This window comes from Carcharodon carcharias, chromosome 16 (genome assembly GCF_017639515.1).
Source record: "Carcharodon carcharias isolate sCarCar2 chromosome 16, sCarCar2.pri, whole genome shotgun sequence".
NCBI classification, from domain to species: domain Eukaryota; kingdom Metazoa; phylum Chordata; class Chondrichthyes; order Lamniformes; family Lamnidae; genus Carcharodon; species Carcharodon carcharias.
In genome coordinates this window covers 33,776,930-33,782,929 of record NC_054482.1, presented here as the reverse complement: position 1 = coordinate 33,782,929, position 6,000 = coordinate 33,776,930, and the positions used below count along the sequence as shown (strand labels likewise).

Here is a 6,000-nt window from a genome sequence, read left to right as displayed (position 1 = left end):
CACACACACACCTTAAACCAGCTTATATTTCAGCTCTTTCCTGGACTCGAACTCAAGTTCTGTCGAAGGGTCATGAGGACTCGAAACGTCAACTCTTTTCTTCTCCGCCGAAGCTGCCAGACCTGCTGAGTTTTTCCAGGTAATTCTGTTTTTGTTTTGGATTTCCAGCATCCGCAGTTTTTTGTTTTTATCTGGTTGTGTTATTCGTTGGGTGCCAGGTGATTGGCTGCTCTGCCCACAAATTGCTCTCTTTTGCAAACTGCAGATAACCAACGGGATAAAAGCAAAATGTTCGAAATTTGAAACAAAAAGAGAAAATACTGGAAAAACTCCGCATGTCTGACAGTCTCTGTGGAGAGAAAGAGTTAACGTTTCAAGTCCGTATGACTGAAGAAGAGTCTCTAAAAGAGTCATATGGACTCGAAACGTTAACTCTGTTTCTCTCGCCACAGATGCAATCAGACCTGCTGAGTTTTTGCAGCATTTTCTCTTTTTGTCAGGGAGCGACTGGCAATGAGCATGCGCAGAGCGACAACTTCAGAGCATGCGCAGAGCGAAATCCGCGGTGAGCATGCGCAGCCCGGGAGTCAGCAGTGAGCATGCGTAGAGCCAGGACCCGGGGACGCGGCAGCGGCGATGCCAGAAACCGAAATTGAACAACAACAACTGCAAATCGGTAAGGACAACATGAGGGAGAGGGGGGACTCGGCTCATACAGCACTGATAGAGAGGGAGAGAGAAAGACCCCGATAGGGGGAGAGAGACCCCGTCAGGGAGAGAGAGAGACCCCGTCAGGGGGAGAGAGAGAGACCCCGTCAGGGGGAGAGAGAGAGAAAGAGAGAGAGAGACCCCGTCAGGGGGAGAGAGAGAGAGAGACCCCGTCAGGGGGAGAGAGAGAGAGAGAGAGACCCCGTCAGGGGGAGAGAGAGAGAGAGACCCCGTCAGGGGGAGAGAGAGAGACCCCGTCAGGGGGAGAGAGAGAGAGAGACCCCGTCAGGGGGAGAGAGAAAGAGAGAGAGAGAGACCCCGTCAGGGGGAGAGAGAGAGAGAGACCCCGTCAGGGGGAGAGAGAGAGACCCCGTCAGGGGGAGAGAGAGAGAGAGACCCCGTCAGGGGGAGAGAGAAAGAGAGAGAGAGAGACCCCGTCAGGGGGAGAGAGAGAGAGAGAGACCCCGTCAGGGGGAGAGAGAGAGAGAGAGACCCCGTCAGGGAGAGAGAGAGAGAGAGAGAGAGAGAGAGAGACCCCGTCAGGGGGAGAGAGAGAGAGAGCGAGACCCCGTCAGGGGGAGAGAGAGAGAGAGAGAGACCCCGTCAGGGGGAGAGAGAGAGAGAGAGAGACCCCGTCAGGGGGGGAGAGAGAGAGAGAGAGACCCCGTCAGGGGGAGAGAGAGAGAGAGAGAGACCCCGTCAGGGGGAGAGAGAGAGAGAGAGAGACCCCGTCAGGGAGAGAGAGAGAGAGAGAGAGACCCCGTCAGGGGGAGAGAGAGAGAGAGACCCCGTCAGGGGGAGAGAGAGAGAGAGAGAGAGAGAGAGAGAGAGACTCTGCACCTTCAAGGGGAGGGAGAGAGAGAGAGAGAGAGAGAGAGACCCCGTCAGGGGGAGAGAGAGAGAGAGAGACAGACCCCGTCAGGGGGAGAGAGAGAGAGAGAGAGAGAGAGAGACCCCGTCAGGGGGAGAGAGAAAGAGAGAGAGAGAGACCCCGTCAGGGGGAGAGAGAAAGAGAGAGAGAGAGACCCCGTCAGGGGGAGAGAGAAAGAGAGAGAGAGAGACCCCGTCAGGGGGAGAGAGAGAGAGAGAGACCCCGTCAGGGGGAGAGAGAGAGAGAGAGACCCCGTCAGGGGGAGAGAGAGAGAGAGACCCCGTCAGGGGGAGAGAGAGAGAGAGAGACCCCGTCAGGGGGAGAGAGAGAGAGAGAGACCCCGTCAGGGAGAGAGAGAGAGAGAGAGAGACCCCGTCAGGGGGAGAGAGAGAGAGAGCGAGACCCCGTCAGGGGGAGAGAGAGAGAGAGAGAGAGACCCCGTCAGGGGGAGAGAGAGAGAGAGAGAGACCCCGTCAGGGGGGAGAGAGAGAGAGAGAGACCCCGTCAGGGGGAGAGAGAGAGAGAGAGAGACCCCGTCAGGGGGGGAGAGAGAGAGAGAGAGACCCCGTCAGGGGGAGAGAGAGAGAGAGAGAGACCCCGTCAGGGGGAGAGAGAGAGAGACCCCGTCAGGGAGAGAGAGAGAGAGAGAGAGACCCCGTCAGGGGGAGAGAGAGAGAGAGACCCCGTCAGGGGGAGAGAGAGACAGAGAGAGAGAGACCCCGTCAGGGGGAGAGAGAGAGAGAGAGAGACCCCGTCAGGGGGAGAGAGAAAGAGAGAGAGAGAGACCCCGTCAGGGGGAGAGAGAGAGAGAGAGACCCCGTCAGGGGGAGAGAGAGAGAGAGAGACCCCGTCAGGGAGAGAGAGAGAGAGAGAGACCCCGTCAGGGGGAGAGAGAGAGAGAGCGAGACCCCGTCAGGGGGAGAGAGAGAGAGAGAGAGAGACCCCGTCAGGGGGAGAGAGAGAGAGAGAGAGAGACCCCGTCAGGGGGGGAGAGAGAGAGAGAGAGACCCCGTCAGGGGGAGAGAGAGAGAGAGAGAGAGACCCCGTCAGGGGGAGAGAGAGAGAGAGAGAGACCCCGTCAGGGAGAGAGAGAGAGAGAGAGAGACCCCGTCAGGGAGAGAGAGAGAGAGAGAGAGAGAGACCCCGTCAGGGGGAGAGAGAGAGAGAGAGAGACCCCGTCAGGGGGAGAGAGAGAGAGAGAGAGACCCCGTCAGGGGGAGAGAGAGAGAGAGAGAGAGACCCCGTCAGGGGGAGAGAGAGAGAGAGAGAGACCCCGTCAGGGGGAGAGAGAGAGAGAGAGAGACCCCATCAGGGGGAGAGAGAGAGAGAGAGAGAGAGACCCCGTCAGGGGGAGAGAGAGAGAGAGAGAGACCCCATCAGGGGGAGAGAGAGAGAGAGAGAGAGAGACCCCGTCAGGGGGAGAGAGAGAGAGAGAGACCCCGTCAGGGGGAGAGAGAGAGAGAGAGAGACCCCGTCAGGGGGAGAGAGAGAGAGAGAGAGAGAGACCCCGTCAGGTGGAGAGAGAGAGAGAGAGAGACCCCGTCAGGGGGGGAGAGAGAGAGAGAGAGAGAGACCCCGTCAGGGGGAGAGAGAGAGAGAGAGAGAGAGACCCCGTCAGGGGGAGAGAGAGAGAGAGAGAGAGAGAGACCCCGTCAGGGGGGGAGAGAGAGAGAGAGAGAGAGAGAGAGACCCCGTCAGGGGGAGAGAGAGAGAGAGAGAGACCCCGTCAGGGGGAGAGAGAGAGAGAGAGAGACCCCGTCAGGGAGAGAGAGAGAGAGAGAGAGACCCCGTCAGGGGGAGAGAGAGAGAGAGACCCCGTCAGGGGGAGAGAGAGAGAGAGAGAGACCCCGTCAGGGGGAGAGAGAGAGAGAGAGAGAGAGACCCCGTCAGGGGGAGAGAGAGAGAGAGAGAGAGAGAGACCCCGTCAGGGGGAGAGAGAGAGAGAGAGAGAGACCCCCGTCAGGGGGGAGAGAGAGAGAGAGAGACCCCGTCAGGGGGAGAGAGAGAGAGAGAGAGACCCCCGTCAGGGGGAGAGAGAGAGAGAGAGAGACCCCGTGAGGGGGAGAGAGAGAGAGAGAGAGACCCCGTCAGGGGGAGAGAGAGAGAGAGAGAGACCCCGTCAGGGGGGGAGAGAGAGAGAGAGAGAACCCGTCAGGGGGAGAGAGAGAGAGAGAGAGAGAGACCCCGTCAGGGGGAGAGAGAGAGAGAGAGAGACCCCGTCAGGGGGAGAGAGAGAGAGAGAGAGAGAGACCCCGTCAGGGGGGGAGAGAGAGAGAGAGGGACCCCGTCAGGGGGGGAGAGAGAGAGAGAGAGACCCCGTCAGGGGGGGAGAGAGAGAGAGAGAGACCCCGTCAGGGGGGGAGAGAGAGAGAGAGAGACCCCGTCAGGGGGAGAGAGAGAGAGAGAGAGAGAGAGACCCCGTCAGGGGGAGAGAGAGAGACCCCGTCAGGGGGAGAGAGAGAGACCCCGTCAGGGGGAGAGAGAGAGAGAGAGACCCCGTCAGGGGGAGAAAGAGAGAGAGAGAGACCCCGTCAGGGGGAGGGAGAGAGAGAGAGAGATAGACCCCGTCAGGGGGAGAGAGAGAGAGAGAGAGAGAGAGAGACCCCGTCAGGGGGAGAGAGAGAGAGAGAGAGAGAGACCCCGTCAGGGGGAGAGAGAGAGAGAGAGAGAGAGAGACCCCGTCAGGGGGAGAGAGAGAGAGAGAGACCCCGTCAGGGGGAGAGAGAGAGAGAGAGAGAGAGAGAGAGACCCCGTCAGGGGGAGAGAGAGAGAGAGAGAGAGAGAGACCCCGTCAGGGGGAGAGAGAGAGAGAGAGAGAGAGAGAGAGACCCCGTCAGGGGGAGAGAGAGAGAGAGAGAGAGAGAGAGAGACCCCGTCAGGGGGAGAGAGAGAGAGAGAGAGACCCCGTCAGGGGGAGAGAGAGAGAGAGAGAGAGAGACCCCGTCAGGGGGAGAGAGTGAGAGAGAGAGACCCCGTCAGGGGGGGAGAGAGAGAGAGAGAGACCCCGTCAGGGGGAGAGAGAGAGAGAGAGAGACCCCGTCAGGGGGGGAGAGAGAGAGAGAGAGACCCCGTCAGGGGGAGAGAGAGAGAGAGAGAGACCCCGTCAGGGGGAGAGAGAGAGAGAGAGAGACCCCGTCAGGGGGAGAGAGAGAGAGAGAGAGAGAGAGAGAGACCCCGTCAGGGGGAGAGAGAGAGAGAGAGAGACCCCGTCAGGGGGAGAGAGAGAGAGAGAGAGAGACCCCGTCAGGGGGAGAGAGAGAGAGAGAGAGAGACCCCGTCAGGGGGAGAGAGAGAGAGAGAGACCCCGTCAGGGGGAGAGAGAGAGAGAGACCCCGTCAGGGGGAGAGAGAGAGACCCCGTCAGGGGGAGAGAGAGAGAGAGAGAGAGAGACCCCGTCAGGGGGAGAGAGAGAGAGAGAGAGAGAGAGACCCCGTCAGGGGGAGAGAGAGAGAGACCCCGTCAGGGGGAGAGAGAGAGAGAGAGAGAGAGAGACCCCGTCAGGGGGAGAGAGAGAGAGAGAGAGACCCCGTCAGGGGGAGAGAGAGAGAGAGAGAGACCCCGTCAGGGGGAGAGAGAGAGAGAGACCCCGTCAGGGGGAGAGAGAGAGAGAGAGAGAGAGACCCCGTCAGGGGGGGAGAGAGAGAGAGAGACCCCGTCAGGGGGAGAGAGAGAGAGAGAGAGACCCCGTCAGGGGGAGAGAGAGAGAGAGAGAGACCCCGTCAGGGGGAGAGAGAGAGAGAGAGAGAGAGAGACCCCATCAGGGGGAGAGAGAGAGAGAGAGAGACCCCGTCAGGGGGAGAGAGAGAGAGAGAGAGAGAGAGACCCCGTCAGGGGGAGAGAGAGAGAGAGAGAGACCCCGTCAGGGGGAGAGAGAGAGAGAGAGAGAGAGAGACCCCGTCAGGGGGAGAGAGAGAGAGAGAGAGACCCCGTCAGGGGGAGAGAGAGAGAGAGAGAGACCCCGTCAGGGGGAGAGAGAGAGAGACCCAGTCAGGGGGAGAGAGAGAGAGAGAGAGAGAGAGAGACCCCGTCAGGGGGAGAGGGAGAGAGAGAGAGACCCCGTCAGGGGGAGAGAGAGAGAGAGAGAGAGACCCCGTCGGGGGAGAGAGAGAGAGAGAGAGAGAGAGACCCCGTCAGGGGGAGAGAGCGAGAGAGAGAGAGAGAGAGACCCCTTTAGGGAGAGGGAGAGAGACCCCTTTAGGGAGAGGGAGAGAGTCCCCTTTAGGGAGAGAGAGAGTCCCCTTTAGGGAGAGAGAGAGTCCCCTTTAGGGAGAGAGAGAGTCCCCTTTAGGGAGAGAGAGAGACCCCTTTAGGGAGAGGAGAGAGAGAGAGACCCTTTTAGGGAGACGAGACAGAGAGAGACCCTTTTAGGGAGTGAGAGAGAGCGACCCCTTTAGGGAGAGAGAGAGAGAGACCCCTTTAGA

The 6,000-nt window shown here is 60.0% G+C and overlaps 1 protein-coding gene across 4 annotated transcripts in view; it reads left to right on the top strand.

The window, feature by feature from the left end:
* The first annotated feature begins 592 nt into the window (after window positions 1-592).
* rabgap1l (RAB GTPase activating protein 1-like) overlaps window positions 593-6,000 on the top strand; it is a 530,937-nt gene continuing 525,529 nt past the window's right edge. For all 4 annotated transcript variants that reach the window (XM_041207937.1, XM_041207935.1, XM_041207936.1 and 1 more), the window contains exon 1: window positions 593-676. The gene's annotated coding sequence lies outside the window, so the exon portion shown is untranslated. The remainder of the gene's footprint in view (window positions 677-6,000) is intronic.